Here is a 22,099-nt window from a genome sequence, read left to right as displayed (position 1 = left end):
GTAAAATCACACTACATAAATAACGTGAAAAAAGTCACTATATTACCATATTTGATGATTTTTACTTCAAATCATAGAGCGAGGTTTCGTATTATTTAGAACCAAGAAAAGACATATGACAATGTTGTTTCAAATACAAATGATAAAAATCAATGTGTTTTCATTAGAATTAACTAAAACGCTCCTGATTTTCAGTTAATATTGCTGATGGAAGATGTACACGTAAAACATCTCTAATCCGGCAGAAACGTCGATATATGCAATAAAAACAGAACTTCTCCCCTTTTCAATATCTTACTCAGTATTTTAACGAGAAACAAATAGATGATTGAAAATCAAGTATTTAAGGTTATTTTCTGATCAATTATGTGTTTGCATAATTTTTATCGTATATATAATTAATTAATAACAATAAACTGAAAATTCACAAAAACGTGGAAAAACAGCTAAATATTGCCTAATTCGATGATATTTTGTTTATATCACATAAAGGAAAAGGGGATGATAAACGTCAAAATATTGCTGAATTCGATGATTTTTAGTACGAAACAAAATGCAAGAAAACTTGCTAAAAATTCAATTTTATGCTAAAATCTGAGATTTGAAGGCCAAAGCATATATCGTGATACTACATGAAATAGTATCGAAATACTGGTAAAAATGAATATATTTACGTAATATCAAACTACATGAAAAACGTGAAAAAAGTCATTATTATACCAAATTTGAGGATTTTAACTTCGAATCATAGAGCGACGTTTCGTATTTTTTAGACACTAGAAAAGACGTATAAAGATGTTGCTTCCAATACAAATGATAAAAATCAATGTGTTTTCATTAGAATTAACTAAAATGTTCCTGATTTTCCGTTTATATTACCGATGGAATATGTACACTTAAAACCGCTTCAATCCGGCTGAAACGTCGATATATGCAATAAAAACAGAACTTCTCCCCTTTCCAATATCTTACTCAGTATTTTAACGAGAAACAAATAGTTGATTGAAAATGAAGTGTTTAAGGTTAATTTCTAATCAATTATGTGTTTGCATCATTTTAATCGTATATTTAATGAATTAATAACAATAAACTGAATATTCATAAAAACGTGGAAAAACGGCAAAATATTGCCTAATTTGATGAGAATTTGTTAATATCACATAAAGAAAAAGGGGATGATAAAGGTCAAAATATTGCTAAATTCGATGATTTTTAGTACAAAACAAAATGCAAGAAAACTTGCTTAAAAATGCAAAATTTTCGAAATTCTGAGATTTGAAGGCCAAATCACATATTGTTAGAAAACATGACGTCGTATCGAAATATTGGTAAAAACGAATATATATACGTAAAATCACACTACATGAATAACGTGAAAAAAGTCACTATATTACCATATTTGGGGATTTTAACTTCAAATCATAGAGCGAGGTTTCGTATTATTTAGATCCAAGAAAAGACATATGACAATGTTGTTTCAAATACAAATGATAAAAATCAATGTGTTTTCATTAGAATTAACTAAAATGTTCCTGATTTTCCGTTTATATTACCAATGGAATATTTACACTTAAAACCGCTCTAATCCGGCTGAAACGTCGATATATGCAATAAAAACAAAACTTCTCCCCTTTCCAATATCTTATTCAGTATTTTAACGAGAAACAAATAGTTGATTGAATGAATTGTTCAAGGTTAATTTCTAATCAATTATGTGTTTGCAGCATTTTAATCGTATATTTAATGAATTAATAGCAATAAACTGAAAAATTACAAAAACGTGGAAAAACAGCAAAATATTGGCTAATTCGATGATATTTTGTTTATATCACATAAAGGAAAAGGGGATGATAAACGTCAAAATATTGCTGAATTCGATGATTTTTAGTACAAAACAAAATGCAAGAAAACTTGCTTAAAAATGCAAAATTTGCAAAATTCTGAGATTTGAAGGCCAAATCACATATTGTTAGAAAACATGAAGTCGTATCGAAATATTGGTAAAAACGAATATATATACGTAAAATCACACTACATGAATAACGTGAAAAAAGTCACTATATTACCATATTTGAGGATTTTTACTTCAAATCATAGAGCGAGGTTTCGTATTATTTAGATCCAAGAAAAGACATATGACAATGTTGTTTCAAATGCAAATAATAAAAATCAATGTGTTTTCATTAGTATTAACTAAAACGTTCCTGATTTTCAGTTTATATTACCGATGGAAGATGTACACGTGAAACCGCTCTAATCCGGCTGAAACGTCGATATATGCAATAAAAACAGAACTTCTCCCCTTTTCAATATCTTACTCAGTATTTTAACGAGAAACAAATAGATGATTGAAAATGAAGTATTTAAGGTTATTTTCTGATCAATTATGTGTTTGTATAATTTTTCCCGTATATTTAATGAATTAATAACAATGAACTGAAAATTCACAAAAACGTGGAAAAACGGAAAAATATTGCCTAGTTCGATGATATTTTGTTTAAATCACATAAAGGAAAAGGGGATGATAAAGGTCAAAATATTGCTAAATTCGATGATTTTTAGTACAAAACAAAATGCAAGAAAACTTGCTTAAAAATGCAAAATTTGCGAAAATCTGAGATTTGAAGGCCAAATCACATATTGTTAGAAAACATGAAGTAGTATCGAAATATTGGTAAAAGCGAATATATATACGTAAAATCACACTACATAAATAACGTGAAAAAAGTCACTATATTACCATATTTGATGATTTTTACTTCAAATCATAGAGCGAGGTTTCGTATTATTTAGAACCAAGAAAAGACATATGACAATGTTGTTTCAAATACAAATGATAAAAATCAATGTGTTTTCATTAGAATTAACTAAAACGCTCCTGATTTTCAGTTAATATTGCCGATGGAAGATGTACACGTAAAACATCTCTAATCCGGCAGAAACGTCGATATATGCAATAAAAACAGAACTTCTCCCCTTTTCAATATCTTACTCAGTATTTTAACGAGAAACAAATAGATGATTGAAAATCAAGTATTTAAGGTTATTTTCTGATCAATTATGTGTTTGCATAATTTTTATCGTATATATAATTAATTAATAACAATAAACTGAAAATTCACAAAAACGTGGAAAAACAGCTAAATATTGCCTAATTCGATGATATTTTGTTTATATCACATAAAGGAAAAGGGGATGATAAACGTCAAAATATTGCTGAATTCGATGATTTTTAGTACGAAACAAAATGCAAGAAAACTTGCTAAAAATTAAATTTTATGCTAAAATCTGAGATTTGAAGGCCAAAGCATATATCGTGATACTACATGAAATAGTATCGAAATACTGGTAAAAATGAATATATTTACGTAATATCAAACTACATGAAAAACGTGAAAAAAGTCATTATTATACCAAATTTGAGGATTTTAACTTCGAATCATAGAGCGACGTTTCGTATTTTTTAGACACTAGAAAAGACGTATAAAGATGTTGCTTCCAATACAAATGATAAAAATCAATGTGTTTTCATTAGAATTAACTAAAATGTTCCTGATTTTCCGTTTATATTACCGATGGAATATGTACACTTAAAACCGCTTCAATCCGGCTGAAACGTCGATATATGCAATAAAAACCGAACTTCTCCCCTTTCCAATATCTTACTCAGTATTTTAACGAGAAACAAATAGTTGATTGAAAATGAAGTGTTTAAGGTTAATTTCTAATCAATTATGTGTTTGCATCATTTTAATCGTATATTTAATGAATTAATAACAATAAACTGAATATTCATAAAAACGTGGAAAAACGGCAAAATATTGCCTAATTTGATGAGAATTTGTTAATATCACATAAAGAAAAAGGGGATGATAAAGGTCAAAATATTGCTAAATTCGATGATTTTTAGTACAAAACAAAATGCAAGAAAACTTGCTTAAAAATGCAAAATTTTCGAAATTCTGAGATTTGAAGGCCAAATCACATATTGTTAGAAAACATGACGTCGTATCGAAATATTGGTAAAAACGAATATATATACGTAAAATCACACTACATGAATAACGTGAAAAAAGTCACTATATTACCATATTTGGGGATTTTAACTTCAAATCATAGAGCGAGGTTTCGTATTATTTAGATCCAAGAAAAGACATATGACAATGTTGTTTCAAATACAAATGATAAAAATCAATGTGTTTTCATTAGAATTAACTAAAATGTTCCTGATTTTCCGTTTATATTACCAATGGAATATTTACACTTAAAACCGCTCTAATCCGGCTGAAACGTCGATATATGCAATAAAAACAAAACTTCTCCCCTTTCCAATATCTTATTCAGTATTTTAACGAGAAACAAATAGTTGATTGAATGAATTGTTTAAGGTTAATTTCTAATCAATTATGTGTTTGCAGCATTTTAATCGTATATTTAATGAATTAATAGCATTAAACTGAAAAATTACAAAAACGTGGAAAAACAGCAAAATATTGGCTAATTCGATGATATTTTGTTTATATCACATAAAGGAAAAGGGGATGATAAACGTCAAAATATTGCTGAATTCGATGATTTTTAGTACAAAACAAAATGCAAGAAAACTTGCTTAAAAATGCAAAATTTGCAAAATTCTGAGATTTGAAGGCCAAATCACATATTGTTAGAAAACATGAAGTCGTATCGAAATATTGGTAAAAACGAATATATATACGTAAAATCACACTACATGAATAACGTGAAAAAAGTCACTATATTACCATATTTGAGGATTTTTACTTCAAATCATAGAGCGAGGTTTCGTATTATTTAGATCCAAGAAAAGACATATGACAATGTTGTTTCAAATGCAAATAATAAAAATCAATGTGTTTTCATTAGTATTAACTAAAACGTTCCTGATTTTCAGTTTATATTACCGATGGAAGATGTACACGTGAAACCGCTCTAATCCGGCTGAAACGTCGATATATGCAATAAAAACAGAACTTCTCCCCTTTTCAATATCTTACTCAGTATTTTAACGAGAAACAAATAGATGATTGAAAATGAAGTATTTAAGGTTATTTTCTGATCAATTATGTGTTTGTATAATTTTTCCCGTATATTTAATGAATTAATAACAATGAACTGAAAATTCACAAAAACGTGGAAAAACGGAAAAATATTGCCTAGTTCGATGATATTTTGTTTAAATCACATAAAGGAAAAGGGGATGATAAAGGTCAAAATATTGCTAAATTCGATGATTTTTAGTACAAAACAAAATGCAAGAAAACTTGCTTAAAAATGCAAAATTTGCGAAAATCTGAGATTTGAAGGCCAAATCACATATTGTTAGAAAACATGAAGTAGTATCGAAATATTGGTAAAAGCGAATATATATACGTAAAATCACACTACATAAATAACGTGAAAAAAGTCACTATATTACCATATTTGATGATTTTTACTTCAAATCATAGAGCGAGGTTTCGTATTATTTAGAACCAAGAAAAGACATATGACAATGTTGTTTCAAATACAAATGATAAAAATCAATGTGTTTTCATTAGAATTAACTAAAACGCTCCTGATTTTCAGTTAATATTGCCGATGGAAGATGTACACGTAAAACATCTCTAATCCGGCAGAAACGTCGATATATGCAATAAAAACAGAACTTCTCCCCTTTTCAATATCTTACTCAGTATTTTAACGAGAAACAAATAGATGATTGAAAATGAAGTATTTAAGGTCATTTTCTGATCAATTATGTGTTTGCATAATTTTTATCGTATATATAATTAATTAATAACAATAAACTGAAAATTCACAAAAACGTGGAAAAACAGCTAAATATTGCCTAATTCGATGATATTTTGTTTATATCACATAAAGGAAAAGGGGATGATAAACGTCAAAATATTGCTGAATTCGATGATTTTTAGTACGAAACAAAATGCAAAAAAACTTGCTAAAAATGCAATTTTATGCGAAAATCTGAGATTTGAAGGCCAAAGCATATATCGTGATACTACATGAAATAGTATCGAAATATTGGTAGAAAATAAATATATTTACGTAATAGCAAACTACATGAAAAACGTGAAAAAAGTCATTATTATACCAAATTTGAGGATTTTAACTTCGAATCATAGAGCGACGTTTCGTATTTTTTAGACACTAGAAAAGACGTATAAAGATGTTGCTTCCAATACAAATGATAAAAATCAATGTGTTTTCATTAGAATTAACTAAAATGTTCCTGATTTTCCGTTTATATTACCGATGGAAGATGTACACGTAAAACCGTTCTAATCCGGCTGAAACGTTGATATATGTAATAAAAACAGAACTTCTCCCCTTTCCAATATCTTACTCAGTATTTTAACGAGAAACAAATAGTTGATTGAAAATGAAGTGTTTAAGGTTAATTTCTAATCAATTATGTGTTTGCATCATTTTAATCGTATATTTAATGAAATAATAACAATAAACTGAATATTCATAAAAACGTGGAAAAACGGCAAAATATTGCCTAATTTGATGATAATTTGTTAATATCACATAAAGAAAAAGGGGATGATATAGGTCAAAATATTGCTAAATTCGATGATTATTAGTACAAAACAAAATGCAAGAAAACTTGCTTAAAAATGCAAAATTTGCGAAATTCTGAGATTTGAAGGCCAAATCACGTATTGTTAGAAAACATGAAGTAGTATCGAAATATTGGTTAAAACGAATATATATACGTAAAATCACACTACATAAATAACATGAAAAAAGTCACTATATTACCATATTTGGGGATTTTAACTTCAAATCATAGAGCGAGGTTTCGTATTATTTAGATCCAAGAAAAGACATATGACAATGTTGTTTCAAATACAAATAATAAAAATCAATGTGTATTCATTAGTATTAACTAAAACGTTCCTGATTATCAGTTTATATTGCCGATGGAAGATGTACACGTGAAACCGCTCTAATCCGGCTGAAACGTCGATATATGCAATAAAAACAGAACTTCTCCCCTTTTCAATATCATACTCAGTATTTTAACGAGAAACAAATAGATGATTGAAAATGAAGTATTTAAGGTTATTTTCTGATCAATTATGTGTTTGCATAATTTTTCTCGTATATTTAATGAATTAATAACAATGAACTGAAAATTCACAAAAACGTGGAAAAACGGCAAAATATTGCCTAATTCGATGATATTTTGTTTAAATCACATAAAGGAAAAGGGGATGATAAAGGTCAAAATATTGCTAAATTCGATGATTTTTAGTACAAAACAAAATGCAAGAAAACTTGCTTAAAAATGCAAAATTTGCGAAAATCTGAGATTTGAAGGCCAAATCACATATTGTTAGAAAACATGAAGTAGTATCGAAATATTGGTAAAAGCGAATATATATACGTAAAATCACACTACATAAATAACGTGAAAAAAGTCACTAATTGCCATATTTGATGATTTTTACTTCAAATCATAGAGCGAGGTTTCGTATTATTTAGAACCAAGAAAAGACATATGACAATGTTGTTTCAAATACAAATGATAAAAATCAATGTGTTTTCATTAGAATTAACTAAAACGCTCCTGATTTTCAGTTAATATTGCCGATGGAAGATGTACACGTAAAACATCTCTAATCCGGCAGAAACGTCGATATATGCAATAAAAACAGAACTTCTCCCCTTTTCAATATCTTACTCAGTATTTTAACGAGAAACAAATAGATGATTGAAAATGAAGTATTTAAGGTTATTTTCTGATCAATTATGTGTTTGCATAATTTTTATCGTATGTATAATAAATTAATAACAATAAACTGAAAATTCACAAAAACGTGGAAAAACAGCTAAATATTGCCTAATTCGATGATATTTTGTTTATATCACATAAAGGAAAAGGGGATGATAAACGTCAAAATATTGCTGAATTCGATGATTTTTAGTACGAAACAAAATGCAAGAAAACTTGCTAAAAATGCAATTTTATGCGAAAATCTGAGATTTGAAGGCCAAAGCATATATCGTGATACTACATGAAATAGTATCGAAATATTGGTAAAAATGAATATATTTACGTAATATCAAACTACATGAAAAACGTGAAAAAAGTCATTATTATACCAAATTTGAGGATTTTAACTTCGAATCATAGAGCGACGTTTCGTATTTTTTAGACACTAGAAAAAACGTATAAAGATGTTGCTTCCAATACAAATGATAAAAATCAATGTGTTTTCATTAGAATTAACTAAAATGTTCCTGATTTTCCGTTTATATTACCGATGGAATATGTACACTTAAAACCGCTTCAATCCGGCTGAAACGTCGATATATGCAATAAAAACAGAACTTCTCCCCTTTCCAATATCTTACTCAGTATTTTAACGAGAAACAAATAGTTGATTGAAAATGAAGTGTTTAAGGTTAATTTCTAATCAATTATGTGTTTGCATCATTTTAATCGTATATTTAATGAAATAATAACAATAAACTGAATATTCATAAAAACGTGGAAAAACGGCAAAATATTGCCTAATTTGATGATAATTTGTTAATATCACATAAAGAAAAAGGGGATGATAAAGGTCAAAATATTGCTAAATTCGATGATTTTTAGTACAAAACAAAATGCAAGAAAACTTGCTTAAAAATGCAAAATTTGCGAAATTCTGAGATTTGAAGGCCAAATCACATATGGTTAGAAAACATGACGTCGTATCGAAATATTGGTAAAAACGAATATATATACGTAAAATCACACTACATGAATAACGTGAAAAAAGTCACTATATTACCATATTTGGGGATTTTAACTTCAAATCATAGAGCGAGGTTTCTTATTATTTAGATCCAAGAAAAGACATATGACAATGTTGTTTCAAATACAAATGATAAAAATCAATGTGTTTTCATTAGAATTAACTAAAACGCTCCTGATTTTCAGTTAATATTGCCGATGGAAGATGTACACGTAAAACATCTCTAATCCGGCAGAAACGTCGATATATGCAATAAAAACAGAACTTCTCCCCTTTTCAATATCTTACTCAGTATTTTAACGAGAAACAAATAGTTGATTGAAAATGAAGTATTTAAGGTTATTTTCTGATCAATTATGTGTTTGCATAATTTTTATCGTATATATAATTAATTAATAACAATAAACTGAAAATTCACAAAAACGTGGAAAAACAGCTTAATATTGCCTAATTCGATGATATTTTGTTTATATCACATAAAGGAAAAGGGGATGATAAACGTCAAAATATTGCTGAATTCGATGATTTTTAGTACGAAACAAAATGCAAGAAAACTTGCTAAAAATGCAATTTTATGCGAAAATCTGAGATTTGAAGGCCAAAGCATATATCGTGATACTACATGAAATAGTATCGAAATATTGGTAAAAACGAATATATATACGTAAAATCACACTACATGAATAACGTGAAAAAAGTCACTATATTACCATATTTGGGGATTTTAACTTCGAATCATAGAGCGAGGTTTCGTATTATTTAGATCCAAGAAAAGACGTATAAAGATGTTGTTTCAAATACAAATGATAAAAATCAATGTGTTTTCATTAGAATTAACTAAAATGTTCCTGATTTTCCGTTTATATTACCGATGGAATATGTACACTTAAAACCGCTCTAATCCGGCTGAAACGTCGATATATGCAATAAAAACAGAACTTCTCCCCTTTCCAATATCTTACTCAGTATTTTAACGAGAAACAAAACGTTGATTGAATGAATTGTTTAAGGTTAATTTCTAATCAATTATGTGTTTGCAGCATTTTAATCGTATATTTAATGAATTAATAGCAATAAACTGAAAAATCAAAAAAACGTGGAAAAACAGCAAAATATTGCCTAATTCGATGATATTTTGTTTATATCACATAAAGGAAAAGAGGATGATAAACGTCAAAATATTGCTGAATTCGATGATTTTTAGTACAAAACAAAATGCAAGAAAACTTGCTTAAAAATGCAAAATTTGCAAAATTCTGAGATTTGAAGGCCAAATCACATATTGTTAGAAAACATGAAGTCGTATCGAAATATTGGTAAAAACGAATATATATACGTAAAATCACACTACATGAATAACGTGAAAAAAGTCACTATATTACCATATTTGAGGATTTTTACTTCAAATCATAGAGCGATTTTTCGTATTATTTAGATCCAAGAAAAGACATATGACAATGTTGTTTCAAATACAAATAATAAAAATCAATGTGTTTTCATTAGTATTAACTAAAACGTTCCTGATTTTCAGTTTATATTGCCGATGGAAGATGTACACGTGAAACCGCTCTAATCCGGCTGAAACGTCGATATATGCAATAAAAACAGAACTTCTCCCCTTTTCAATATCTTACTCAGTATTTTAACGAGAAACAAATAGATGATTGAAAATGAAGTATTTAAGGTTATTTTCTGATCAATTATGTGTTTGTATAATTTTTCTCGTATATTTAATGAATTAATAACAATGAACTGAAAATTCACAAAAACGTGGAAAAACGGAAAAATATTGCCTAGTTCGATGATATTTTGTTTAAATCACATAAAGGAAAAGGGGATGATATAGGTCAAAATATTGCTAAATTCGATGATTATTAGTACAAAACAAAATGCAAGAAAACTTGCTTAAAAATGCAAAATTTGCGAAATTCTGAGATTTGAAGGCCAAATCACGTATTGTTAGAAAACATGAAGTAGTATCGAAATATTGGTTAAAACGAATATATATACGTAAAATCACACTACATAAATAACATGAAAAAAGTCACTATATTACCATATTTGAGGATTTTTACTTCAAATCATAGAGCGAGGTTTCGTATTATTTAGATCCAAGAAAAGACATATGACAATGTTGTTTCAAATACAAATGATAAAAATCAATGTGTTTTCATTAGAATTAACTAAAACGCTCCTGATTTTCAGTTTATATTACCGATGGAAGATGTACACGTAAAACATCTCTAATCCGGCTGAAACGTCGATATATGCAACAAAAACAGAACTCCCCTTTTCAATATCTTGAAAAAATATTAGTCAAATATTATAAAAAATATTGGTCAATATTTTATTGGTCAAATAAAAATAAAGGTCAAAATATTGCTAAATTCGATGATTTTTAGTACAAAACAAAATGCAAGAAAACTTGCTTAAAAATGCAAAATTTGCGAAATTCTGAGATTTGAAGGCCAAATCACATATCGTGAGAAAACATGAAGTAGTATCGAAATATTGGTAAAAACGAATATATATACGTAAAATCACACTACATGAATAACGTGAAAAAAGTCACTATATTACCATATTTGAGGATTTTAACTTCAAATCATAGAGCGAAGTTTCGTATTATTTAGATCCAAGAAAAGACATATGACAATGTTGTTTCAAATACAAATGATAAAAATCTATGTATTTTCATTAGAATTAACTAAAATGTTCCTGATTTTCAGTTTATTTTACCGATGGAAGATGTTCACGTAAAACCGCTCTAATCCGGCTTAAACGTCGATATATGCAATAAAAACAGAACTTCTCCCCTTTCCAATATCTTACTCAGTATTTTAACGAGAAACAAATAGTTGATTGAAAATGAAGTGTTTAAGGGTAATTTCTAATCAATTTTATGTTTGCATCATTTTTATCGTTTTCCTAATGAATAAATAGCAATAAACTGAAAATTCACAAAAACGTGGATAAACAGCAAAATATTGCCTAATTCGATGATATTTTGTTTATATCACATAAAGGAAAAGGGGATGATAAACGTCAAAATATTGCTGAATTCGATGATTTTTAGTACAAAACAAAATGCAAGAAAACTTGCTTAAAAATGCAAAATTTGCGAAATTCTGAGATTTGAAGGCCAAATCACATATTGTTAGAAAACATGAAGTAGTATCGAAATATTGGTAAAAACGAATATATATACGTAAAATCACACTACATGAATAACGTGAAAAAAGTCACTTTAAAACCATATTTGAGGATTTTTACTTCAAATCACAGCGAGGTTTCGTATTATTTAGATCCAAGAAAAGACATATGACAATGTTGTTTCAAATACAAATAATAAAAATCAATGTGTTTTCATTAGAATTAACTAAAACGTTCCTGATTTTTAGTTAGTTTATATTACCGATGGAAGATGTACACGTAAAACCGCTCTAATCCGGCTGAAACGTCGATATATGCAATAAAAACAGAACTTCTCCCCTTTCCAATATCTTACTCAGTATTTAACGAGAAACAAATAGTTGATTGAAAATGAAGTGTTTAAGGTTAATTTCTAATCAATTATGTGTTTGCATATTTTTTATCGTATATTTAATGAATTAATAGCAATAAACTGAAAATTCACAAAAACGTGGAAAAACGGCAAAATATTGCCTAATTCGATGATATTTTGTTTAAATCACATAAAGGAAAAGGGGATGATAAATGTCAAAATATTGCTGAATTCGATGATTTTTAGTACAAAACAAAATGCAAGAAAACTTGCTTAAAAAATGCAAAATTTGCGAAAATCTGAGATTTGAAGGCCAAATCACATATTGTTAGAAAACATGAAGTAGTATCGAAATATTGGTAAAAGCGAATATATATACGTAAAATCACACTACATAAATAACGTGAAAAAAGTCATTATATTACCATATTTGATGATTTTTACTTCAAATCATAGAGCGAGGTTTCGTATTATTTAGAACCAAGAAAAGACATATGACAATGTTGTTTCAAATACAAATGATAAAAATCAATGTGTTTTCATTAGAATTAACTAAAACGCTCCTGATTTTCAGTTAATATTGCCGATGGAAGATGTACACGTAAAACATCTCTAATCCGGCAGAAACGTCGATATATGCAATAAAAACAGAACTTCTCCCCTTTTCAATATCTTACTCAGTATTTTAACTAGAAACAAATAGATGATTGAAAATGAAGTATTTAAGGTTATTTTCAGATCAATTATGTGTTTGCATAATTTTTATCGTATATATAATTAATTAATAACAATAAAATGAAAATTCACAAAAACGTGGAAAAACAGCTAAATATTGCCTAATTCGATGATATTTTGTTTATATCACATAAAGGAAAAGGGGATGATAAACGTCAAAATATTGCTGAATTCGATGATTTTTAGTACGAAACAAAATGCAAGAAAACTTGCTAAAAATGCAATTTTATGCGAAAATCTGAGATTTGAAGGCCAAAGCATATATCGTGATACTACATGAAATAGTATCGAAATATTGGTAAAAATGAATATATTTACGTAATATCAAACTACATGAAAAACGTGAAAAAAGTCATTATTATACCAAATTTGAGGATTTTAACTTCGAATCATAGAGCGACGTTTCGTATTTTTTAGACACTAGAAAAAACGTATAAAGATGTTGCTTCCAATACAAATGATAAAAATCAATGTGTTTTCATTAGAATTAACTAAAATGTTCCTGATTTTCCGTTTATATTACCGATGGAATATGTACACTTAAAACCGCTTCAATCCGGCTGAAACGTCGATATATGCAATAAAAACAGAACTTCTCCCCTTTCCAATATCTTACTCAGTATTTTAACGAGAAACAAATAGTTGATTGAAAATGAAGTGTTTAAGGTTAATTTCTAATCAATTATGTGTTTGCATCATTTTAATCGTATATTTAATGAAATAATAACAATAAACTGAATATTCATAAAAACGTGGAAAAACGGCAAAATATTGCCTAATTTGATGATAATTTGTTAATATCACATAAAGAAAAAGGGGATGATAAAGGTCAAAATATTGCTAAATTCGATGATTTTTAGTACAAAACAAAATGCAAGAAAACTTGCTTAAAAATGCAAAATTTGCGAAATTCTGAGATTTGAAGGCCAAATCACATATGGTTAGAAAACATGACGTCGTATCGAAATATTGGTAAAAACGAATATATATACGTAAAATCACACTACATGAATAACGTGAAAAAAGTCACTATATTACCATATTTGGGGATTTTAACTTCAAATCATAGAGCGAGGTTTCTTATTATTTAGATCCAAGAAAAGACATATGACAATGTTGTTTCAAATACAAATGATAAAAATCAATGTGTTTTCATTAGAATTAACTAAAATGTTCCTGATTTTCCGTTTATATTACCAATGGAATATTTACACTTAAAACCGCTCTAATCCGGCTGAAACGTCGATATATGCAATAAAAACAAAACTTCTCCCCTTTCCAATATCTTACTCAGTATTTTAACGAGAAACAAATAGTTGATTGAATGAATTGTTTAAGGTTAATTTCTAATCAATTATGTGTTTGCAGCATTTTAATCGTATATTTAATGAATTAATAGCAATAAACTGAAAAATCAAAAAAACGTGGAAAAACAGCAAAATATTGCCTAATTCGATGATATTTTGTTTATATCACATAAAGGAAAAGGGGATGATAAACGTCAAAATATTGCTGAATTCGATGATTTTTAGTACAAAACAAAATGCAAGAAAACTTGCTTAAAAATGCAAAATTTGCAAAATTCTGAGATTTGAAGGCCAAATCACATATTGTTAGAAAACATGAAGTCGTATCGAAATATTGGTAAAAACGAATATATATACGTAAAATCACACTACATGAATAACGTGAAAAAAGTCACTATATTACCATATTTGAGGATTTTTACTTCAAATCATAGAGCGAGGTTTCGTATTATTTAGATCCAAGAAAAGACATATGACAATGTTGTTTCAAATACAAATAATAAAAATCAATGTGTTTTCATTAGTATTAACTAAAACGTTCCTGATTTTCAGTTTATACTACCGATGGAAGATGTACACGTGAAACCGCTCTAATCCGGCTGAAACGTCGATATATGCAATAAAAACAGAACTTCTCCCCTTTTCAATATCTTACTCAGTATTTTAACGAGAAACAAATAGATGATTGAAAATGAAGTATTTAAGGTTATTTTCTGATCAATTATGTGTTTGTATAATTTTTCTCGTATATTTAATGAATTAATAACAATGAACTGAAAATTCACAAAAACGTGGAAAAACGGAAAAATATTGCCTAGTTCGATGATATTTTGTTTAAATCACATAAAGGAAAAGGGGATGATAAAGGTCAAAATATTGCTAAATTCGATGATTTTTAGTACAAAATAAAATGCAAGAAAACTTGCTTAAAAATGCAAAATTTGCGAAATTCTGAGATTTGAAGGCCAAATCACATATTGTTAGAAAACATGAAGTAGTATCGAAATATTGGTTAAAACGAATATATATACGTAAAATCACACTACATAAATAACATGAAAAAAGTCACTATATTACCATATTTGAGGATTTTTACTTCAAATCATAGAGTGAGGTTTCGTATTATTTAGATCCAAGAAAAGACATATGACAATGTTGTTTCAAATACAAATGATAAAAATCAATGTGTTTTCATTAGAATTAACTAAAACGCTCCTGATTTTCAGTTTATATTACCGATGGAAGATGTACACGTAAAACATCTCTAATCCGGCTGAAACGTCGATATATGCAATAAAAACAGAACTTCTCCCCTTTTCAATATCTTGAAAAAATATTGGTCAAATATTATAAAAAATATTGGTCAATATTTTATTGGTCAAATAAAAATAAAGGTCAAAATATTGCTAAATTCGATGATTTTTAGTACAAAACAAAATGCAAGAAAACTTGCTTAAAAATGCAAAATTTGCGAAATTCTGAGATTTGAAGGCCAAATCACATATCGTGAGAAAACATGAAGTAGTATCGAAATATTGGTAAAAACGAATATATATACGTAAAATCACACTACATGAATAACGTGAAAAAAGTCACTATATTACCATATTTGAGGATTTTAACTTCAAATCATAGAGCGAAGTTTCGTATTATTTAGATCCAAGAAAAGACATATGACAATGTTGTTTCAAATACAAATGATAAAAATCTGTGTATTTTCATTAGAATTAACTAAAATGTTCCTGATTTTCAGTTTATTTTACCTATGGAAGATGTTCACGTAAAACCGCTCTAATCCGGCTTAAACGTCGATATATGCAATAAAAACAGAACTTCTCCCCTTTCCAATATCTTACTCAGTATTTTAACGAGAAACAAATAGTTGATTGAAAATGAAGTGTTTAAGGGTAATTTCTAATCAATTTTATGTTTGCATCATTTTTATCGTTTTCCTAATGAATTAATAGCAATAAACTGAAAATTCACAAAAATGTGGAAAAACAGCAAAATATTGCCTAATTCGATGATATTTTGTTTATATCACATAAAGGAAAAGGGGATGATAAACGTCAAAATATTGCTGAATTCGATGATTTTTAGTACGAAACAAAATGCAAGAAAACTTGTTAAAAATGCAATTTTATGCGAAAATCTGAGATTTGAAGGCCAAAGCACATATCGTGATACTACATGAAATAGTATCGAAATATTGGTAAAAATGAATATATTTACGTAATATCAAACTACATGAAAAACGTGAAAAAAGTCATTATTATACCAAATTTGAGGATTTTAATTTCGAATCATAGAGCGACGTTTCGTATTTTTTAGACACTAGAAAAGACGTATAAAGATGTTGCTTCCAATACAAATGATCAAAATCAATGTATTTTCATTAGAATTAACTAAAATGTTCCTGATTTTCTGTTTATATTACCGATGGAAGATGTACACGTAAAACCGTTCTAATCCGGCTGAAAACGTCGATATATTCAATAAAAACAGAACTTCTCCCCTTTTCAATATCTTACTCATTATTTTAACGAGAAACAAATAGATGATTGAAAATGAAATATTTAGGGGTATTTTCTGATCAATTATGTGTTTGCATAATTTTTATCGTATATTTAATGAATTAATAACAATAAACTGAAAATTCACAAAAACGTGGATAAACGGCAAAATATTGCCTAATTCGATAATATTTTGTTTAAATCACATAAAGGAAAAGGGGATGATAAAGGTCAAAATGTTGCTAAATTCGATGGTTTTTAGTACAAAACAAAATGCAAGAAAACTTGCTTAAAAATGCAAAATTTGTGAAATTCTGAGATTTGAATGTCAAATCACATATCGTGAGAAAACAAGAAGTAGTATCGAAATATTGGTAAAAACGAATATATATACGTAAAATCTCACTACATGAATAACGTGAAAAAAGTCATTATATTACCATATTTGAGGATTTTAACTTCAAATCATAGAGCGAGGTTTCGTATTATTTAGATCCAAGAAAAGACATATGACAATGTTGTTTCAAATACAAATGATAAAAATCAATGTGTTTTCATTAGAATTAACTAAAACGCTCCTGATTTTCAGTTTATATTACCGATGGAAGATGTACACGTAAAACATCTCTGGGGGGAGGGGAGAGTTTTTTTTAGTAGTTAGTAATAGTTGATTGATTGACAGTTGAGAGGCGGGCCGAAAGTGAAGAGCTCAACGCTTCACAAGTGCAACTAGGTGAATACAACTAGGTAAATAATAACCGAACAACAATCTCGTATAATCACCTACACATGCAACCCCCCCCCCCCCCCCCTTCCCGCCACATCCCCCCATTCACTCTACCAAAGTCATTAAAAAATTAGAAGAAATCAATTAATACACCAAAATTACTAACTATAAATAAAGGTACCAAATTTGAAACATACGGCGACTCCAGCGTGGTCTAGTCGGTTGAGAACGTGTTCTCATCTGGATAGATTGCGATCGAGCCTGTCGGAACGGTAGTGTAACTACAGGGCACAAATGCTTGTGTGTCCCCTCCTGTAGCTGTCTCTGTATCGACAGATTCCCTGGATAGCTGAAATTTGCCTGGCCATAGGAAAGTAGGGAAGGGGTGAAATCCGTTGGGCCCACGGATTGATACCTTCGATCCATTGACCTAGGTCAGGTCTAATCACCTGGGATTCGAACCCACGGTGAGAATAAGGAAAGAGATTTGGTGTAAGGGACACAAATGGTTCCAGAAACCAAACCACTCATAAACCCGGACACTCACACACACACACACTCACCCGGACACTCACAAGGGACACACACACACACAACCGGACAGTCACACGGACACACACACACACAACCGGACAGTCACACGGACACACACACAGACACACATCCATGGACACAAAACTGTGATAAGGGAGACCATCTGCGGGGACACAGATGGCCTCCTGGACCCACAGGTATATCCGGACACACACTCACCCGTACACATCCATAGACACCAACTGTGATAAGGGAGACCATCTGCGGGGACACAGATGGCCTCCTGGACCACAGGTGTATCCAGACACACACTCACCCGGACACACACTCACCCAGAAACTCACAGGGGACACACACACAGACACACATCCATAGATACAAATTGTAATAAGGGAGACCATCTGAGGGATGGCTTGACCCACGGGTATATTTCAATAAATTTATATATATATATATATAATTATCATTTCATAAGAAAAAAATTAGAGAAAATATAATAATTCAGGAAAACTTGGCTTATTAGGCAAATCGGGCCTTGAATAGTAGGCCGAGAAGTGCGTTCTGGCTACTAGGTACGACATATATATATATATATATATATATATATATATATATATATATATATATATATATATATATATATATATATATATATATATATATATATATATATATATATATATATATATATATATATATATATATATATATATATATATATATGTCGTACCTAGTAGCCAGAACGCACTTCTCAGCCTACTATGCAAGGCCCGATTTGCCTAATAATCCAAGTTTTCATGAATTAATTGTTTTTCGACTACCTAACCTACCTAACCTAACCTAACCTAGCTTTTTTGGCTACCTAACCTAACCTAACCTATAAAGATAGGTTAGGTTAGGTTAGGTAGGGTTGGTTAGGTTCGGTCATATATCTACGTTAATTTTAACTAAAATAACAAAAAATTGACTTCATACATAATGAAATGGGTAGCTTTATCATTTCATAAGACAAAAATTTGAGAAAATATATTAATTCAGGAAAACTTGGCTTATTAGGCAAATCAGGCCTTGCATAGTTGGCCGAGAAGTGCGTTCTGGCTACTAGGTACGACATATATATATATATATATATATATATATATATATATATATATATATATATATATATATATATATATATATATATATATATATATATGTCGTACCTAGTAGCCAGAACGCACTTCTCGGCCTACTATTCAAGGCCCGATTTGCCTAATAAGCCAAGTTTTCCTGAATTAATATATTTTCTCTAATTTTTTTCTTATGAAATGATAAAGCTACCCATTTCATTATGTATGAGGTCAATTTTTTTTTATTGGAGTTAAAATTAACGTAGATATATGACCGAACCTAACCAACCCTACCTAACCTAACCTAACCTATCTTTATAGGTTAGGTTGGGTTAGGTAGCCGAAAAAGTTAGGTTAGGTTAGGTTAGGTAGGTTAGATAGTCGAAAAACAATTAATTCATGAAAACTTAGCTTATTAGGCAAATCGGGCCTTGCATAGTAGGCTGAGAAGTGAGTTCTGGCTACTAGGTACGACATATATATATATATATATATATATATATATATATATATATATATATATATATATATATATATATATATATATTTAAATTATTTATGAAATCAAATATAAAAAATATAAAAATATATTAATAACAAATGACATAATAATACATGACAAACTTAAAATCGAAATATTAATAAATTATTAAAAATTATGACAATAAAAAATAAAAGAATAAATTGAATATAATCCTAATTTTTATATTGCAACACACCCTCAATATAAATATATACATATATATATATATATGCAGAATAACCACATATGAAAAATAGAAAATGCTTAACGCGTTTTCGGCTAATTCGCCTTCATCAGAGCAAAGTAGAATGAAGATAAGTTTGCTGATCAGACCTTTATATCCGCCTGGGCAGATCACCTGACCACCAAAAATAAGTGGAGGAAAGGAATTATAAGAAAGAAGGTAACTGCAGAAGGCCTATTGGCCCATACAAGGCAGCTCCTTTTAATATCTCCAAGTGCCATACGTGTTTAAATGATTGCTATATTGTTTTGACGTGCTATATTGAGGCTTAAATAGGGATCCAACTTGTACATACCGGGGCTCACATTAAGGCTGTTGTTACAATGTTTGATCAGAGCAGACTCGATCACGTTTCGTTCAACAAAATCCTTACTTTTAACAATACATTTTGCCCCTGTGAAGTCGATAGAATGATTACATAAACTGGAATGTAAATACAATGCACTGGATTGCTGGGCTGTACGAATAGCATATGAATGCTGTTTTAAACGCGAGGAAAGAGATTTACCAGTCTGGCCGATGTAAACACATGCACACTCATTACAAGGGATGGAATACACACAACCTGCTACAGACGAGGGCGAGTTCTTAATTAACATGGACTTAACTGTATTATCCATGTTAATTAATCCATGTGTAGCAGGTTGTGTGTATTCCATCCCTTGTAATGAGTGTGCATGTGTTTACATCGGCCAGACTGGTAAATCTCTTTCCTCGCGTTTAAAACAGCATTCATATGCTATTCGTACAGCCCAGCAATCCAGTGCATTGTATTTACATTCCAGTTTATGTAATCATTCTATCGACTTCACAGGGGCAAAATGTATTGTTAAAAGTAAGGATTTTGTTGAACGAAACGTGATCGAGTCTGCTCTGATCAAACATTGTAACAACAGCCTTAATGTGAGCCCCGGTATGTACAAGTTGGATCCCTATTTAAGCCTCAATATAGCACGTCAAAACAATATAGCAATCATTTAAACACGTATGGCACTTGGAGATATTAAAAGGAGCTGCCTTGTATGGGCCAATAGGCCTTCTGCAGTTACCTTCTTTCTTATAATTCCTTTCCTCCACTTATTTTTGGTGGTCAGGTGATCTGCCCAGGCGGATATAAAGGTCTGATCAGCAAACTTATCTTCATTCTACTTTGCTCTGATGAAGGCGAATTAGCCGAAAACGCGTTAAGCATTTTCTATTTTTCATATGTGGTTATTCTGCATACTTGGATCAGTGTTTTTGTGATCATTGTTGCATATATATATATATATATATATATATATATATATATATATATATATATATATATATATATATATATATATATATATATATATATATATATATATATATATATGTATATATATATATATTGTCACTTGGAGGTAGTCCGGTCGGGGCTCTGCTAACACTTAACTGCTAGGGGCTCAAAAGGCCCAAATACTCAGCCCCTCCGACTCCCTGGATTCACCGGAGTCTCCTTGGTCACACAAGATAGGACCAACAATGCCCACCTCTGCAGGTCATTGCTTCCACCACAAAGGGGTGCCACTGATTCACCCTGGAAGCCCTTCAGTCAAACACGGGGAAACTGCTGTTAACAGTTCCGGCCTAGACCCGTGGGGGAGTGAAGGAAGACTCAGGCTCACCTTATAACCATAACCTCCCTGAGTCTTGCCTGCCAGACAAAAAAGGTTGCAGGGACTCCTTTCCCGCCTGTCTTCTCTATCTTCTTCTCAGCAAGGTCGCCAGCTGGCTTATTATATCTGCACCCCAGCAATGCAGTTCAATGGGTGTATTATATATTGTTTGTAGCCAGAAGGGTGCTACTCCCATGGATCTGCTACTAGACTGTCGGCCCAGGGTACTCTCCCAGGAATGTCTGTGTGGCTTTACCTCTCTCTAGCCACTACGTTAATAGTTGCCACCATTCAAGCACCGATACTGATCGGATGGCTAAGGGTACACTTTTATGTAAGTCTGTGCTGTCTTTACCACCCTCCAGGCAATAAGAACTGCTATAGAGAACGTAGTGTTCCCTGGGTGGTACTATGATAACCTTCGTGTATGCTCATGGAGAAATATAAATGGAGGCACACTCAAACACAGTGATAAAATGTGTGAATTTACT

The sequence above is a fragment of the Procambarus clarkii genome, chromosome 76 (genome assembly GCF_040958095.1).
Source record: "Procambarus clarkii isolate CNS0578487 chromosome 76, FALCON_Pclarkii_2.0, whole genome shotgun sequence".
NCBI classification, from domain to species: domain Eukaryota; kingdom Metazoa; phylum Arthropoda; class Malacostraca; order Decapoda; family Cambaridae; genus Procambarus; species Procambarus clarkii.
The sequence above is the reverse complement of the archived record's forward strand: the minus strand, read 5'-3'. Positions refer to the sequence as shown.